General features: G+C 44.6%; 1 protein-coding gene and 1 long non-coding RNA gene across 3 annotated transcripts in view; one reads left to right on the top strand and one right to left on the bottom strand.

Annotated features, from left to right (window-relative positions):
• The window catches only part of Thsd4 (thrombospondin type 1 domain containing 4), a 544,450-nt gene that overhangs the window by 332,184 nt on the left and 193,460 nt on the right, over positions 1 to 18,806 (top strand). The gene's annotated exons all lie outside the window — the stretch shown is intronic.
• Positions 1 to 18,806, bottom strand: part of LOC121137495 — a 28,091-nt gene that overhangs the window by 1,051 nt on the left and 8,234 nt on the right. The window contains exon 3 of the long non-coding RNA XR_005874744.1: positions 1,374 to 1,456. This is a non-coding gene — a long non-coding RNA (uncharacterized LOC121137495). The remainder of the gene's footprint in view (positions 1 to 1,373; positions 1,457 to 18,806) is intronic.

Here is an 18,806-nt window from a genome sequence, read left to right as displayed (position 1 = left end):
TGACTCATGCATACTTCCTAGACTGTGGGAGGTAGAATATGAGCACTGAATTGTTATCTTCAACAGGAACACACACACACACACACAGGGGTGGGGAGGGAGGGATGCCTTGAGCGCCCTCTAACTTGATGGGTCTGCTGCTGGCTGGGCTTCCCATTTGAACTTTTAATGGAGAGCTCACCAGATCATAACTCCACATCCTCAGCTTTCCTAATAGTCATAGGCCAGTATACATCCTCTGTCTGGATGTTTTAATAGCCCCTGAGGCAGACTCTAGACATCACCTTCTACTTGGGGTAAAATTCATTCCTTTGGTTGTCCTTTACAGAGCACTCTCTCAGATCAATAGAGCACATGGCTTTGGAGGGATGTACTGAAAGACTTGCACTTAACCATGTAGTTCCCTGCCAGTCACAAAGCAAAGTCTGGGTCAGGGTCACTATCTTCTCTATCCTCCCAGACTTTAAAAGAAAAGGGCTGAGGGGTTGGAGACATGGCTCAGCAGTTAAGAGCACTGACTGCTCTTCCAGAGGTCCTGGGTTCAATTCCCAGCACCCATGTGGCAGTTCACAATTGTCTGTAACTCCAGAATCCACCACCCTCACACAGAAAAATCGCCAATGCAGGCAAATACCAATGTGCACAAAATAAAAATAAACTATATAAAAAAAAGAAAAGACTGAGCAGTAATAACTTAGTATTAATGGCTATTCTTAGCAGCCATTTCATTTATTTCACCTAGAACATAATCAGGTGCTTGGGCCTGGGGGGAGGGACCTGAGGGGGAGGGGTCTGAGGGAATCCCTTCCATTCATTGCAGCGGGGAACTTCAGGGGAGCTGCTAGCAGTTGGTCCACATGCCAAAGATCCCCCCCCCCCCCCCCGTTCTGATGGTCACATGGCCAGACCCCTTCCCACCCAGCCCTGCCCTACTGCCCCTCCCAAATCCCTAGAGGACAAGGACAAGCCACAGCTCTGGGAAAGGAGGTTGGTGATCTGTGAAAGGGGCTGCTGGAAACCTAAAGCAGGTCATTTGAATGTCTGCTCTCGGAAAAAAAAAAAAGAAGGAAAGAAAGTCTGCTCTCTGCACCTTGCTGATGAAGCAAAGGGGTAAACCAGAGATTTTCCCTTTCTCTTCTGAGTAGAAGAATGGATGACACATTTTCAATGTAGAATCTGTAAAGCACAAAAAGCCATTGTGCATGTAATTTGTAAATATTACAACTACAATTCTAGATCCTGTTATATTTGTGTGAAGCAATCCATCAATGAACAAAACACATCATTGTGTCTGGACTAGTTATTTTTCTGTGGCTACAATAAAACATTATGGCCAAAAGGAGCCAAGAGGAGAGCAGTTTGTTTTAGCTTACAGCTCTAGAGGGACGTAGTCCATCCACGTGGTGGGAGCATGAGGCTGGCCTGGTGGTCAGGAGGTAGAGCAGTCACACTTCAGCTGCACACAGGAAGCAGAGAGAGAGAAGAGGAAGTGAGTCCAGGGTATAGGGTTTCAAAGCCCACCCCCAGTGACCTACTTTCTCTAGCAAGCTCCACCTCCTCGGGGTTCCATAACCTCCACAACCAGCACCACCAGCTGGGGACCAAGTGTTCAAGTACAGGATCCTATAGGAGATGTTTCTCAGTCAAACTGGAAAAAAAATGTCATTTGAGAAAAGCTTTTGAATGAGTGTGTGGGGATGACCCGTGTATGTGAATCTTTACATGTTGCATGTAGTAGTGTGTTGACATTGAGTGTCTTCCTTGATTGCTCTATACTTAATATATTAAGGTATGTTATCTTGGTTGAACCCAGGGTTTTCTGATTCAGCTACTCTAGCTAGCCAGCTTATTCTGGGGATCCTCCATCTCCACCTCTGAACACTGATATTACAAGCAGGCTGTCACGTTGTCACTCAGTAGTTATGCAGGTGCTAAGAACCCAAACTCTGGTCCTCATGCCTGCCCTGGCAAGCACTTCACCTCTGAGCTGCCTCCTCAACCCCAATATAATGTTTAAATTATAAATATGTATAGTTACATGGTTTTGCCTGCATGTGTGTCTATGTACTGTATGCATATGTAGTGTCCAGGGAGGCCAGAAACGGGGTATCAGATTGCCGGGAACTGGAGTTACAAATAGTTTTGAGCCACCATGTGAGTGCTGGGAATCAAACTTGGGTCCTCTGGAAGAGCAACCCTTCTCTTAACTACTGAGTCATCTGCCAGCCTCCCAATATAATTTTAAAGCTTAATTTTTAAAATTATGTGTGTAGTCAGGGGCTGGCATGTGCACATGTGAGTGCCAAGGCCACTAAGTCTGGAAGATGTGGGATCCCCTGGAGCTGGAGTCACAGGCAGTTGTGAGCTGCTCACATGGGCCATTTTCAAGAGCAGCACGCACTCTTAGACACTGAGCCACCTCAACAGCACACCTCCCCCACCCTACCTTATCAGTATTAACAGCTTCCTAAATAGCATTCTAGAAGAAACATTTGGAATTCTTTGAGTGGTGATGCTGGAAGCAACAAGGGAGCCCCCCATTTTTTTATAAAGGGAAGCCTTTTCTAGAGTGATGAGAGCTAGCATCTGTGGAGCGTGATATGATCCTATCATTTCTGTGTTGGGAGACAGTTCTCCATGGTGGCTCATGCTGACAGCTTGCTGGGATGCCGAGGTTATGAGTCATGGCTACTGCTTACTTGAGCCACTCTCCAAGGTTGTGTTTGGAGTGAGCCATCTTTAGAGATATGGTTTATTTCTAGGGTGATTTATGATTTATTTATGTGTGTACATGTGTCTGTGAGATATGGACGAATGCATAAGAACACAGACTCCAGAAAAATAATGTTGGCTGTCCTACTCGATCATTCTCTGCCAGTCCTTTGAGGCAGGGTCTCTCTCTGAGCCCGAAACTCACATTTTCTCAACTAGGCTGGAAGTTAGCGAGCCCCAGTAATCTCCCTCCACCTTAGAGCTGGGGTTGCAGGTGTGCGTATGATGCCTGGCTCATTACATGAGTGCTGAGATCTGAGCTCCAGTCCTCATGACTGCACAACAAGAGCTCATAACTGCTGATTCACTTTCTAGATCCAAGGCTGATTCATTGATTGCTGTAAAAGCATTACATCTCCAGGTTCTGTTTCTGCTGAAGTGCCAACATGCTGCGCAGACAGCCTGGAGTGTCCAGGCTGAAGCCTGTGGACCACATGTGTCCCAGGATAGCTGTGAATGCCACCCAACACAAACTCATAAACTTACAACAATATGGAAAGAATTCGTAATTTGATGGTGTGTTTCTCACACGTGAACTTTGTAGATGGCAGCATAGTGTCATGATGCCAGAAGGTTGGGCATGGAGCTGAAGAAATGACTCAAGTCTGTAAGGTGCTTGCTGCATAAACATGAGATCCTGAATTTGATCCCCAGAACAACATAAAAAAGCTGGGTGTGGTAGCCGGTTCCTATAATCCCAGCACTGGGGAAGCAAAGACAATGGGATCCCTTGGCCTTGCTGGCCAGCAGTGCAGCCAGACCACTGATCACAGGTTCAGTGTGTAGCATGAATAATAAAAGCCCAGATTGGGGTTTAAGGTGAAGATCAGAAAAGCAAAACAGCCACTAGCTCTTACCTCTACTCAGACTGAAGGGGGATCATCATGTCCTCTGATTGCATCTCCAAGTTGTACGGCTCCTAAGACTGCCTAGACTGCCTTGAGTTCCTGTCTCCTCCCACCTTATATTCCTCTCTCACCCAGCCATGTCACTCCTGTTTCCACTCCCTAGTGCTGGGATTAAAGGAAGTGATCCCAAGGGCTAGGATCAAAGGTGTGAGCTGTTTCTCTTTTAGACTGATTCACTTTCATGTAGCACAGGATAGCCTTGAACTCACAGAGATCCATCTGCCTCTGTCTTCTGAGTGCTGGGATTAAAGGTGTGTACCACCACTGCCTGGCCTCTACAACTGTGGCTAGCTTTGCATTCTAATCTCCAGGCAAGTTTTATTAGATCATAAACAATAAATCACCACATCAGTGAGAGATCTTGCTTCAAAAAAAAAAAAAAGATCAAAGTTAATTGAGGAACACATCCAGTGTTGACCTGTGGCCACCACATGAACATACACACACACACACACACACACACACACACACACACACACGGGTCATACTGGTATACTTTTCCACTTTAACTCAATGGACTTGGGACAAAAGTGATGAGAACAAATGTGAGTGCCCATTCTGCCTGTTTAGCCATATGGAAGGAAGACCTTTCATCTTGTTCAGTCATCTCAGATCTGTATCTGTGAAACCTCACCAAATTGGCCAAGCTAGTATTTGGGATAAATTCAACCCCTGTACCAAATACTTAGTGCATGCTAGTTATACAGTGACCCTTGGGTAGCAAGTCCATCAAGGTTTTAGGAGAAAAAGCACTCCCATAACTTTATACAAGTAGTACTAGAACCTAACCTGGTCTTTTAGACCTCAAAGCCTCCAAGTTTTATCAGTTGTTTTTCCCCATTAGATCCTCTAGTAACTAGAAAATACTTGGTGCGAAATGAATTGAGATGAGCTTTTCAATAAGGAAAGTCACTGACCTCAGTTACAGGTCAGGACTACCATCTGTGACTTATTTGGAGGTCCCATCCATCAGGCCACACAACTGACTCATTCAGATTGAATGAAAACATCTACGTTGGTTATTGTGATGTTTTATTGGCTTTAAAAAGAATTTTTTCTCCAGTAATATTTTTAAAAATAAAACAAATACAGTAGGAATCATTCTACTACACACTGGCAGAAAGTATAAGTTCTCTGAACTGGGGTAAAGAAGGGGTCCTGAATAGCCCTAGGGACACATGATGCTACTGTACAAGCATAAGAGGCTTTTTATTGATTAAAAACAGAGCACTGCCCACTGATGTAAAATCACTTTGTTGGAACACCCAGCGAGCAGCCTGCTCACAGGACTCAGCACAGTATCTAATGTCTAGAAAACACTCAGCATAATTATGACTTGGGATTGGTAACCATTTCTCCCAGTGAATGAGAGTTGCCTGGGCATCCTTTTGTCTATTCCACGGGCTCTACTGGGTGTCTATTAAAAGGACAGACACTGCACTAGGCACAAAAGACACAACAGTGGATGAGGCAAATCTGCTGCTCTCATCCAGGGTAAACAGATAATAGACAAGTACACAAACAGCAAATATTGGTGACAAGAGCTCAAAGGATGTCTAAGGAGCTGGGCGGACGGCTCAGTGAGTAGAAACTTGCTATACATGGTTGACAACCTGAGTTCAGCCCCTGGAATTCACGTAAAAGAACAGCAGGTACCATGGTGTGTATCTGTAACTTCAGCACTCTGCTAGTGAGATGGGAGGTGGGAAAGGAGACTCTGCTGGAAGCTAGCTGGCCAGGACATGGCGCAGCAGTAGAATACAAGACAGACCCTGCTTCAAAATAAGATAAAAGAAACTGACTCCTGAAAGTTGTCCTCTGACTATGCATGTGCCACGCATGGCACATACATGTCCGCTGCACATACAATTAATGTTTTAAAATGTATAAAGAACATTTAATTAGGGACAGGGAAGGTTGCTTAGTGGGTAAGGCCATATGTGTAAACATGAGGACCTGGGTTCAAATTCACAGCTCCTGTGTAAAATGTCATGTGTGACACCGGGCAGTGGTGACACATGTCTTTAATCCCAGCACTTAGGAGGCAGAGGCATGCAGATCTCTGTGAGTTCGAGACCTGGTCTACAGAGTGAGTTCCAGGACAGCCAGGGTTGTTACACAGAGAAACCCTATCTCAAACAACAAACAAAATGTCATGTGTAACTACAAAGTAATGTGGGACCCTAGTGCCAGAGGGCGCGGGGTGGAGACAGAAGGATTTTTGTGGCTCTCTGACTGCCCGCCTAGCCCCAGGTTCTGTGAAAAAACATCTCATCAGGGGTATAAGATAGAAAGTGATAGAGGAGGACACCCAAGGCCCCCCTTTGCCCTATAGATGTGTACACCAATGCAGTCACACATGCATACGTACTTGCACATATGCCACGCCTGTGCAACACACACACACACACACACATACACACACCCGTGTGCAGTAAAAGAAGCTGGAAGGGGACATCTTGAAGGAGCTGATTTAGATTATGTGGTCAGGGTGGACCTCACACAGGCATGGTATGTGCTGAGGACCCGAATTAAGGAAGGGAGCAAGCACCAGAGACGCCATCACACTCCCTGGATCTAGTGCAAGCATGAGACTGAACGAAAAGGAACCGGGTTTGTTTGAAGCCGGCCTTATTTTTCTCTTGGACCAAGGACTGTTACTTAAGGTCAGTACCATCACCTCTGGAGAATCAATAAGAAAAGCTCTGGGATTTAGCATACACGCCCACAAAGTTGGTGTGGGGATTGTATTCAGTGAGTGTTTGCTAAGGACCTTTTATTAAGGTCCTGGGCAGGGCAACGCCCATTAATATTTCAATGTGCAGACAGGGATTTGCTGATTGGCATTTCCCCATGGTTCTAGAATGACCTCTTCTTTGACTCCACATTCCCCTCTAAAGACTACATTTTTATTCTTTGTTTGGGGGCTTTAGAAGTGTTTTTTACATCTGTCTGTCTATCTACCTATGTGTGTGTTTGTGGTGCATGCATATCATAGTAAGGGTCCAAAGACAACTTATGGGAATTGATTCTCTTCTTCTACTATTTAGAAAGGACTCACCCTGGGATGGGACTGAGGTTAACAGACTTGGCAGCAAGCAGCTGTAATCATGGAGCCATCTTGCCAGCCCATATTTGCCATAAGAATGAAGATGAAGTTTTGTCTTGAGCACTAAGGATGAATAAGGGCAAATTTCTCTGCTTTGCCTCATGTTTTCTTCTTTGGTTTGAAGGTTCCTGTTCAACATAGTTCTGGTACCATGAGCAGAGGTCTAGGAGAGTTCTGGTACCATGAGCAGAGGTCTAAGAGAGTTCTGGTACTGTGAGCAGATGCCTAGCAGAGTTCTAGTACCATGAGCAGAAGCCTAGCAGCCACCAGCTAATGTTTCTTATTTTGGGAGTTCATGTGAAATGCCAAACCTCCAGTTCAGCTCAAGGGTTTTCTCAAGCACTCCAGCAAAAGACTCTTCTTTTTCTGTGTGTGCTCATGAGCATGTGTGTGCTTCTGTGACCACGTGGACACACACCTGCTGTGGTGCACGTGCACCGGTCAGAGGTCAACCTCAAGTGTGGGTCCTTGCCTTCCATCTTGTTTGAGACCAGGTCTTACTGCTGTGTCTGCTAGGCTAACTGGCCTGTAAGCTCGTGGATATTCTCCTGCCTCTGCCTCCTATTTCACCATAGGAGTACATGAATTATAGATGTGTGCTGCTGTGTCCAGCTCTCTCTGGGTTCTGGGAATTAAGCTCAGTTCCTCACATTTCAGGACAAGCGTTGTTCACTGAGCCTTCTCCTCAGCCCACAAACCACGCTTAACACTGCTCCTCCTTCAGCCCCATCAGCTGTGCCGTTGGCTCCTCTGAGGTTTACCCGTCTCAGAGGTTGAATCACTCCAGGGGGTCGGCATTTCCCTGAGACCCCTGTGTTTACAGAAACCATCCTAGACGACAGTAAAACATATAGAATGGCCATAGTTCCAGCTGCTCCCACTGCTTCTGAAGTGATTGTTTCTCTACCACTGCAATGTGAGCTGATGGGAAGGCAGAGCGGCAACAGAAACCGTGGGTTTGAAGTTTAAGCTAATATTTAACATGGGATAAGAACCGCTGGTAAATATTGATCTCTCTTCCCTCCCATTTCCCTGGGGGCTCAGTCTTTCTACTCAGGACATTAAACAGTTGTTTATTATTCCACCAGCATTGTAAAAACAAGGCCAGGATTCTTTACCGACTTCTCTCCCTGTGTTTCTTTTTTTAAAGAAATCAAAGCACTCAGCATCCCACAGGACAGGGTGACTAAGTGTGTGTTGAGTGACACCCATGCAGAGTAGGACCTATTAGGTCTCCATGTTTTATAGGGACCTGCTTCTTTGTGTGGTGCAAATGTAAAATGTTAGCTGTCATGTACTGGAAAAGGCACCATTATCACTGGGCTTAGGCCACCAAGAACCACCACGAGAGACCTGTTTGATCAGAACCTTCTGTGGGGCTGGCACTCTTCTGTGTCTACCAGATAGATCACTCATAGCTACCAAGTGCTAGAGTGGGAGCCGAGTTCTAAATCATTTTTCATATTTAAGAACTTAAATGTAAATTGCCGTGTGCCGTATGTTCTAGCTTCATTTCCATGGCTGTACTGAAATGCTCTAACCGAAAGCAACTGAGGGGAGAAAGGGGTTTATTAGGTTTACAGTTGTAAGTTATAGTCTAACTTATGGTCAATTTGGGGAAGCCAATAAGGAACTCAAGCCTCTGGTCACATCACTCTTCCAGTCAAGAGCAGAGAGAAGTGAATTCACAGATGCTGCTGTTTGTTTACTTTCATCTATTTCAGGAGCCTCTCCTGGGGAATAATGGGCTGGGTCTACATGGACTGACAATTAGCACAATTATCCACAGACATGTGGACACGGGATAACTTGATCTATCAACAGACAAGGTCACAGACTAACCTGATCTTAATTGAGGTTGTGGCAAGTTGACAATTTAAAACTAGATCACAGTGTAGGAACGTACATATTAGAGCATGCTGGTTGTTAAGAGTTAGCTTAGACATCTATATAAGGACCACAAAGACCAGCAATGGTTCATGTGTTACTTTGAACCCCTCCTCACTTCAGAAGTGGCAAGTCCTGAACATACCTGGACATCTCTTTGTGACTTAACTTGGCCTTTAAAAACAAAAACAAAAACAAAAAACTGTAGTCCACTGTTTCTGGCTCTTTGACTCTCTCTCAATCCTTATCTTCCTCCCTCTCTGCCTCCCTTCCTCTCCCCTTCTTCCCCATATGTGTGTGTACAAGGCTGCATAATCACTAATTTTATTCTTATTTAGAACCACTTCCAATTTCCCAACAACCCCCAGCACTAGACTTTGACTGTGCTTGTGGGTTTTTGAATGTCAATCTGACACAACCTAAAAGATTCACTCAGGAAGATAATCTTAATTGAGGAATTATCTAGATCAGGTTGGCCTTTAGGCATGTCTATAGGACATTGTCTTGATTATTAATTGATGTGGGGAAAACCCAGACCATTATGAGTGGAACCATTCTCTAGGCAGGTATCCCAAACTGTAAGAGAGGAAAAAGTGAACAAGCAGACTTGTATGCATTTTTCTCCTCTGCTACTGAGTAGATGACTTCCTGCTTTGGTCTTCTGCCACTGTGACGTCTCTGCTCTATGGATTGTGAACTGGACTTGGAAACCCTTCTTCCCTAATTTGCTTTTTTATCAGGCTATTTTATCACAGGAGGGAAAAAAGAGAACAATTACTAACCTACTTTTCTTGTCTCTAGATTGGCCTACTCTATTTTAGAATCACACAGAGCCCATCTATATTATAGTATGTGTCAGTACTTCATTCATTTATGTGAAAAAATATGATTCCATGTGTTGTTTTTGCTTATCTACTCACCACATGACTTTTATTTGTGTCGATTTAACTTTTGGCTGTTGTATTAGTCCATTGGATTACAATGGCCCACATTTATTAAGCTACATAATTTATGAACAGCAGATGTTCATGGCTCACAGTTCTGGAGGCCAGGAGTTTAAGGTCAAGTACCAACAGATTCAGTGTCTGGTGAGGGTGGGGGCTCTACTTTACAGACAGTACCTTCTGGCTGCGACCTTGTCCAGTGATGGGACAAACAAACTCCATTGACTTCACTAATAATAGGACTCTAATTCCATTTATGAAGGCTCATGTGGTAACTGTATTCCTGCCATTCTATGACTGCCAAACTGTTTTCCATAGCTTACATACTGTAGTTTGAGCATTGCCTTTTATAAAAATAGCCTGAAGGCAGTTCATGTGATATCTTAGCATTTTGTGCATGGAAAAGATTCAGTTGTTGTTGATTTTTGAGACAAGGCCTTGTGTAACCCATGCTAGCCTCACATTCACTGTGTAGCCGAGGATGACTTTACACTTCTGATCCCCCTGCCTCTACTTGCTGGGTACTGGGATTATCAGCATGTACCACCACACTCATTGTATATGGTGCTGGAGATCATGTGTGCCAAGCAAGCACTTAACTATCTGAGCTCCATCCCCAGTCCATGCATCTTGGTATGGAATTTTCCACTTGTAGCATCATGATGGTGGTCCTTGCAAGGTTTGGGGTTTTGAGCTTTTGAATGTGGGATTCATCCCAGGTGAGTTAGTTCTCGGAAATACCTGAAAGTTTGATGAGTCAATCATAGGAGTCCCAGGGGATTTTTAAGTTTATTTCACAAAAGAATTTCCCCCAAAGTCCTTTCTCAAACAGGCATAAAATATCTACGTTTACCTTCAGACAGTAGTAAGTGAATGTGAATATGCGAAGCAAGAATCAAAATGAAAGAAGGAAGTGGGGGTACTATAGAAAGCCCTGTGGCAGCTGGGCATTGGTGGCGCATGCCTTTAATCCCAGCACTTGGGAGGCAGAGGCAGGTGGATCTCTGTAAGTTCGAGGCCAGCCTGGTCTACAGAGTTCAAGAGCAGGCTCCAAAGCTATACAGAGAAACCCTGTCCCGAAAAACCAGAGAGAGGGGGGGGGAGAGAGAGGGGGGGGAGAGAGAGAGAGAGAGAGAGAGAGAGAGAGAGAAGGAGGAGGAGGAGGGAGAGGAGGAGGAAGAAGAAGAAGAAGAAAAAGGAGGAGTTCAGGATACCCCATGGTTGAGACTACCTAAGTTATGATCTGCCAGTTTTCTCTTCTTACCTACTTACTTTGAATTAGGGTACTTGTGGAGATAATGACCAAGAGATGATATATTTCAGTAGGTAGCTGAATAAACAAGTTTTGATTGGTCCACTCAGCAGCAAATCATAGATGCAACAGTGTGGATGAATGGGTCTCAAAATCATTGTCCTGATTAAAAGAAGGCAGCAAAGGGACCAGAGAGATGGATCAGCAGTTGAGGGCTTACTGCTCTTTGATAGGACCTGGATTTCACTCCCAGAACCCATGTCATGTCAGACGCTCACAGCCGCCTGTTCTTCCAGCTCCAAGGGACCCCATGCCCTCTTCTGACTTTCAAGGGTGCATGCGTGCGCACATACACCACTCATAAAAATAAAAGTAAAAGAAGAAGGAGAAGCTACCCCTAGAGCAAAGGAGGTTATCTGGAGGATTCAATTTGCCTGCAGCTCTAGAACACATTAGTTTTGGGAATTGACTTGAAATAAGGAGGGGTAGTTCTTCAGGGTTGATAGAAATACCATGTATTTTTATTACAGTGGTAGAGTCCCATGTATAAATAAACAGGTCACATTTATAAATATTTGTCAAAACTCAACAAGCTATACACTTAGGGGCTTGTGGCATGTGATGTGTAAATCATCCATTTACAAAATAAACATGTTCAAAAAGGCCAAGAAACTTACTCAGGTCAAGCAAGAAATAAGTGCTTGACCATGGGCCGCCTAGCTTCAGAGCCAGGGACTCACGGTAGTGTGGGAGCAGGTGAGGCATATGAGACTCAAGATCAAGTGGGGGAAAGGAAGACCTTCAAGGGGGGGGGTTGACAGATGTCAGAGCAGAGATCAGCATTGTCCTCTGAGCGGCAGAATCTCCCAGAAGAGCAGGAATTAAAGTTGCTCTTCTGCAGGAATCCACCTAGGTAATAAATAATAAACCTGTGTTTATTTCCACAATGGCTATAACCTTTGTTCTCCTAGCAAGAGAACAGCTCTCTACCTTTACAACCCAGTTTTTAAAACTTTTGTAAACATCTTTACCAGGGAGCTGGAGGCACATAGTTCAGTTGGCAGAGTTCTTGCCCAGTATACATGAAGCCCTTGGTTTGATTCCCAGCTCTGTATAAATGGGGCATGATAGTGTATCTTTCCATGTTGGAAGATGTCTCGGTGGGAAAGAGTACTTGCTATACAAACATGAGGACCCAAGTTTAAGTCCTCAGCACCCCTTTAAAAAGCTGTGCACAGCTGTGCATATCTATAATCCTAGTGCTGTTGGAGGCAGAGGCAGGAAGATAGTAGACTTATTGGTCACCACTCCAACTTCAGTTTCAGTGAGAGACCCTGTCTTGAGGGAGCAGGGCAGAAAGGGGTAGACCAAGACACCTGATGACCTCCCCCAGCTTCTGTATTCAAAGCACCCCCATGTAGTCCGTACACAACACATATACACTACACGCACACAAATAACACACTTACATATATAGAGAGAAAATATTCAAGATATAATAAATGTATATATATTGCAAAAAATAATATAAATATAAGCCAAGAGACTGTTAAAACTTCCTTTAATCCTACTATCCTATAACAACAATAATAAATGACATTTTATTATTTCTAGCAAATAAAGATATTTTATTTTTAACAAAAATAGACTCATAGCATATGTACTACTTTTTTAAGAGGAAGATTGACATATATACTACTTTTATAAAGTGCCTTTCAATCGGTAATCAAAAAACACTTCTATCATAGCATATATACAGACAAGTTCATACACTAATAAATTAGTGTTGGGTATGAGGCTTCATATATGATTATATTCAAATTTGTTTAAATAAAATCTCACCTGTTATGTATTTAAGGTTTTAGTGAGTTTTTTATTGTATTTGTTTTCCAACATGTTAGTATTACTTACTGCCCTCCTGTGAGATAATTTTTTTGGTTTTTCTAGACAGGGTTTCTCTGTGGCTTTGGAGGCTGTCCTGGAACTAGCTCTTGTAGACCAGGCTGGTCTTGAACTCACAGAAATCTGCCTGCCTCTTCCTCCCAAGTGCTGGGATTAAAGGCGTGTGGCACTAACGCCCAGCTGAGAGAATATCTTGTTGACTCATTTTTCACAATTTCTTTAAAGAAAGTTCTAGAAGTTAAACTAAAGGCTTTGCTATCTTTAAGTTATCTGATAATATTATGAAAATCTCTTTTTAAATAGTTTTATTGATTTGGGTACTCAGTAGCAGTGAATGAATGCCCCACTGAACTTGGGGCAGCACCTTGGTGCTTGTGTTAAGTACTCTTGATACCCACAGAAACATGGTCTCTCAGATCAGTTAGAAATCCATCTTTGATATTGACCAGCTCCAACTCCCAAGTGATGCCTTTTGTATTCTGCTACTTTGAGGGGAAAAATAGTTCTTTTAGAAATTTTCATTTGAACATATGGGTGGGTTGATGGCTGTAGAAAAAAATGGGGGAGCTAGAAAAAGGAATGACCTAAGGTCCTGGTGTTAGGGGGCTGGCTGCAACATTCTTGGTGTGTGATCATAGCTATATGACTGACCTAACCCTCTGGGCCCCTGGGTCCCCATCTCTAGGGTGAGGGACTGAGGTGGACACAGACTGTTTGGTTTTCAGTCATGGCATCCTGTAGATTGCTTACTGTTTAAAGCCTTGTGCTCAAAGACCAGACCTGTAAATGAGTGTCAGGCCTTTGAAATACAGCTGTGTGGGAAAGGAAAAGTCCCAGCAGCTAGCTTGCTGCTGGACCACAGTCCTGTTCTTTGTAAAGTAATAAATCATGTGCTGGTTCCCAGATTATGCCAGATTGCCTCCGGTTCTGCAAGTGGGTTTTTCAGGAATGGTTCCCATTGCCGGAAAGTGGGTGTTAATTTGTGCCTTGGCTATCTTTCAGGGCACACTCTGGCAGAACCCTGGCATCTTTTTCAAAGGATCAGCAGATGTGATGGCTTGAGAGATGCTCTCCTTGAAGGAGGACAAACTCTGCTCATTCATGACCCAGTCAGAGGCCACGCTTCTACAGAGCATTCATCCTGGGCCTGTGTAGGGTTGGGAACCAAGTGGGAACACTCTGGTCATCATAGTGTAGAAAACAGATTCCTAAAAGCTTGCAGGGGTTGTGTTCTTTACAAAAGGACCCTTGGGCCACTAAAACAGTCCATGTGGCATCCCAAGGAGATGTTAGCAAGGGAAGGAAGGAGTCCAGCAGAATGACATTTGAACTGAGCGGTTTATGGTTTGCATGCTTCCTCGGCTCCACACTGTGTTCTGGGGTATCATCCTGACTGTCTGCCTGGTGTTGATGGTGAGTGGCCTGATGACCTCTACAACAACCTCAGAGCTCAGTCTAACCATTTCCACTCTCTCAGTCAGATCACCCAGTCTCAGCTCCTCTCTCTGTTCACTCACTCTTAAGTGACAAAAACGTAAAACTTATTTGTCTTTGGACTCTTAGTAACAAGTCTTTTGGGAGCTTCAGTGTAGTGTGTGTGTGTGTGTGTGTGTGTGTGTGTGTGTGTGTGTGTGTGTGTGTGTTTACAGGGTGTGAATTCCCCTAGTCAGCCTCAGGTGTCATTCCTCAGGAGCCACGCACTTTGTTCTGGAGCAAGGATCTTTCCCTGAACTTGGAGCTCCCTGTTTGGACTAAGCTAGCTAGCTGTCACTCCCGGGATGGGGGGTGGGGGTGCATATCCTCTCTCTGCTTCCCCAGTGCTGGGATCTTGAGTGCACAGCTCCAGGCCTTGCCTTGTCCTGTGCTGCAGATCCAACTCAGGTCCTCATGCTTTTGCAACAAGCGCCTTTACAAAACCATGCCAGTTTCCTGTTCCCAGATTTGAACCACTTTCATTAAAAAAAATCCTGCCAGAGCTGTGAAGTTGCTCGGGGGTCCCTGGAGGAAGACAACAAACACTGTGTAGCAGATGCTTCTGATGTTAGCTGTGAATGCTGGCAACCAGGACAGACCAGACCTTCTTTATACTTAATTATCCAGAGACCGCAGGCAGGAAAGGTCAGGAGACATGGATCTGGGAAGCCTCAGAGGAGCAGGAGGCTCTGAGAACATGCACGTGCTGCTTGATTGCACAAAATAAGTCATTCCCTGGGAGTACAAAGCTGAAAGGTTCCTGTATTCTCTCCACCCCCACCCCCCCATTCTTAAAACATTCACTTAGGCTATGGAAAATTTAGTTCCTCTAGATAATTTACACAAGACGTTAGGATACCTAGGGACCTTGCATCTGTTAGCCTTAAGCCTTAAAAGATGGGCTCTGTTTTCATCAGTAAGGCCGTGTGATGAGCCAATACCTTTCTTGGGCAAAGAAAGGCAATTTTCCCAAAGTAAACTCTGCACCTGGGTGGGATGGTAGAGCTATCCTATGGCTAGGTAACCTTAGTGTAAGGTTTCCATCTTCCCATGGATCATAGCTTCTAGAACAGCTGTACCTTGAAGTTTTGTGGCAGATGTGGTGGACACAACCTCATGGGTCCTCACCACACCCTAGTGATGTGATTTTCTCCTTCCTCCTTGTTTCAGTTAGAATTTGAGGTAAGTTGTCAAAAACCACACAGAAGATACAGATGTAAATCCAGATGTGTCTAATCAGAGCTATGTGGTATTTGAACCACATCATCCAGTCCTTGTTCATCAGCAATATTCATTGAGGAGTACTGTGGGCCAAGCACTATTCTGGGGCTCAAGAGATTCCACAATGAGCAATGAAGACACAATCCAAGCTGGGGATTGCTTGGTAAAATGCTTGCCTTGCAAGCAGGAAGAGCGGAATTTGAGGTCCACAATGGATTCCCCTTCTCTCTCTCTCTCTCTCTCTCTCTCTCTCTCTCTCTCTCTCTCTCTCTCTCTCTCTCTCTCTCTCGCTCTCTCGCTCTCTCTCACACACACACAACACACACACACATACACACACACTTTTAAGACACATTTTAAAAATCGTAACACTGAAAGGAGGAGACAGGCATGTTCCTAAGGCTTGCTGGCCAGGCAAGGTCCTGACCCTGAGAGAGACTGACTTTAAAATGCATGGACTGGCAAGATGGCTCAGAGCTTAAGAGGATCTAGGTTCTATCCTCAGCATTCACGTGACAGTTCCAGGGTATCAAATACCCTTCTATGACCTCTGTGGGCACCAAGCATGTACATGCAAGCAAAACATGCATACACATTGTGATGGCAATTCTTGGTTGTCAGCTTGACTCTATCTGGAATGAACTGCAATCCAGATATGGAGGGTACACCTGTGGGAGATTTTCTGCTCAGTTTGAAATGGGTGAATCAGATCTTTAGGTAGGGTGATAGGAAGACATGCCTTTGATCCAGATCTTGAGATGGGAAGACATACCTGTAATGTGGGCCACACCCTGTGCTGGAAACCTACTACGGACATGGAAAGGGGAAGCTCTTGTTCTTTGCCTGCTTGCCTTCACCTTGCTAGCACATCCCTTCCTTCAGTGGCATTGGAGCCTGCTTCTTCAAGATTCCAGCACATACAGAAGACTAGCTGAGACACCTCGTCTTGTGGGACTGAGAAACTACTAGATTCTTGAACTTTCCATTCACAGCTAGCTATTGTTGAATTAGCTGGACTGCAGCCTGTAAGTCATTCCAATAAATCATATAGATATATGAGAGAGATTCATTCCATAAGTTCTGTGATTCTAGAGAACCCTGACTAATACATACATGAGATAATAAAATAAATCTTTAAATTTATTTTTAAAAGGCGAATAGCACCTCAAGAATGGCACCCGAGCTGTCCTTTTATTCTACATGCACTTACACACACACACACACACACACACACACACACATAAATAAATAAAACAAAATGAGAAAGTATTTGAGTACTGCACCAGATGTATGTGAGTGGGATTCAGTAAAGAAACTTCTGACATGATCACTTTGTGGTATGGGTAAGGAGAAGGTTTTTATTGTAGATAAGAGAGAGAAAGGCATCTGGAGGAGTCTAGAGCAGAGAGAAAATGAAGTAGATTGGACATGGACATGGCTATCTGCAAGTGTGGTGGTTTGAATAAGAATAGCTTCTGTAGGCTCACATTTGAATGCTTAGAGAGTGGCATTAGGAGGTGTGGTCTTGTGGGAGGAAGTGTGTCACTGGGGGTGTGCTTTGAGGTTTCAGAAGCTCAAGCCAGGCCCAGTGACTTTTTCTCTTCCTGCTGCCTACAGATCTGGACATAGAACCCTCAGCTATATCTCCAGCACCATGTCTGCCTGCATGCCACCATGCTTCCCACCATGATGATAATGGACTAAACCTCTGAAATGTCAACAAGACTGAGAGAGAGTTTGCCTTTGTAAGAGCTTCTGGAGGTTTGGGGTTGATGCTCTGGCGCCAAGGGAGAGAGGTTTAAAAAGTTCTGTTTATCTTCCCTCTCAATCAGAGCAGAGACTCTGAGAAGCCAGCAAGGCACAGTTAGTGGGTGAAAGACAAACAAATGGTGAGAAAAGAGGAGTGTGACTAGAGGGCTCACTGCCATGGTGTGGGTGGAAAATCACAGCAGTGGAAGCCACCTTCTCCCAAGTACATCCAGCAACAGGCCTTCCCTGCAGTAACTTAATTCTCACAGCAATACTGTATGTGGTGATATAGATAAGAAGTTGGCCTCCCAACAGATTTCTGCACCATTTGGTCCCCAGAGGGTGGTGCTACTGAGAGATAATCGAACCCTAAGAACACTGACTTCATCTATCGATGAAATGAGTCATTAATAGGTGGCATCTGGCAAGGGGAAGTAGGTCATTGAGGATGTCCTTAAAGGCTGTGTCTTGCCCTACCTACTTCGTGTATGTGTGTGTGTGTGTGTGTGGGTGTGTCTGTGTCTGTGTCTGTGTGTGTGTGTGTGTCTGTCTGTCTCCCCTCCTCTCCTCTTCCACTGACACAGTCTCCTACTGCCATTATATTCTGCCTCACCACCAGCACTGGAGTCAGCCAACCATGCCCCGAAACTATGAGTCAAGATGAATCTTCCTGGTTTAGTAGTTTCTCTCAAGCGTTTTGCCACAGCAATGAAAAGCTGACCTGCACACAGCTAAGAGGCCTGTTCTACATAGGAAAACAAGGCGCAGTTAAGAAACACTTGACACTAACTACGCAGTATGGCTGGAAAGACAGACTTTATTTTGTAAGTTAGAGTGGAACTGAGGGCTTTTCAGAAAGTGATATGGGGCCAGCTCACTAAAGAGAGAGGGGCTGCTGTAGAGATTAGAGATGGCAGTGAGGGGGCGGGGGATGGACGTGAAAGAACATTCTAGGTGGTCCCAATTACTGTGATTAACACAGGAAAGCTTGAACTTAAAATTCGCCACCAGGAACTTGCAGTTCCCATAGAGTGGCGCCAGGACCTCAGTCCTTGGAACAGTTCTCTAAGGTGGCTCATGGAGCAATGATTTCCTCTCAGCAAGGTAGTATCTTGTTCACTCCTATCCCACTGCTCTTGGCTCACATGAAAGCTCAGGTTTACACAGACCTCTTCTCTGGGAAAGGATCTATAGCAATGGCTAAGCCTTCCATGTACCTGATCCTGTGCTGGGCACCAGGTGTGCATGATCCTTCCAATAAACAAAAACTTACTGTAGCATAATTGCTATCCTTTGCCTTTCTAATGGATTCCACCAAGCTCTATACAGGTTCCATAATTTGTCCGAAGTGATTATGTAACTGTCCTGGCAGGAATGAAGATGTTCTAAAGAGATGTGTACCCCTCCCTTGGACCAGCAGACTGTCAAAACAGTGGTCCCATGGGACTGGAATTTCCACAGGAATCTCTTGCTGGGAGGAAAGAACAGGCTGAACCTGCTACCAGTCAGAGAGGAAGCTTGCATCTTGGAAAAAGATTTCACGTGGTTCTGACGATGTGTTAGACCACATGGCAGGAGAGACTGGAGCC

The sequence above is a fragment of the Mesocricetus auratus genome, unplaced genomic scaffold (genome assembly GCF_017639785.1).
Source record: "Mesocricetus auratus isolate SY011 unplaced genomic scaffold, BCM_Maur_2.0 Super-Scaffold_100691, whole genome shotgun sequence".
Lineage (NCBI taxonomy): Eukaryota > Metazoa > Chordata > Mammalia > Rodentia > Cricetidae > Mesocricetus > Mesocricetus auratus.
Note: the sequence above shows the minus strand (reverse complement) of the source record. Positions and strands in the feature narration are given on the sequence as shown.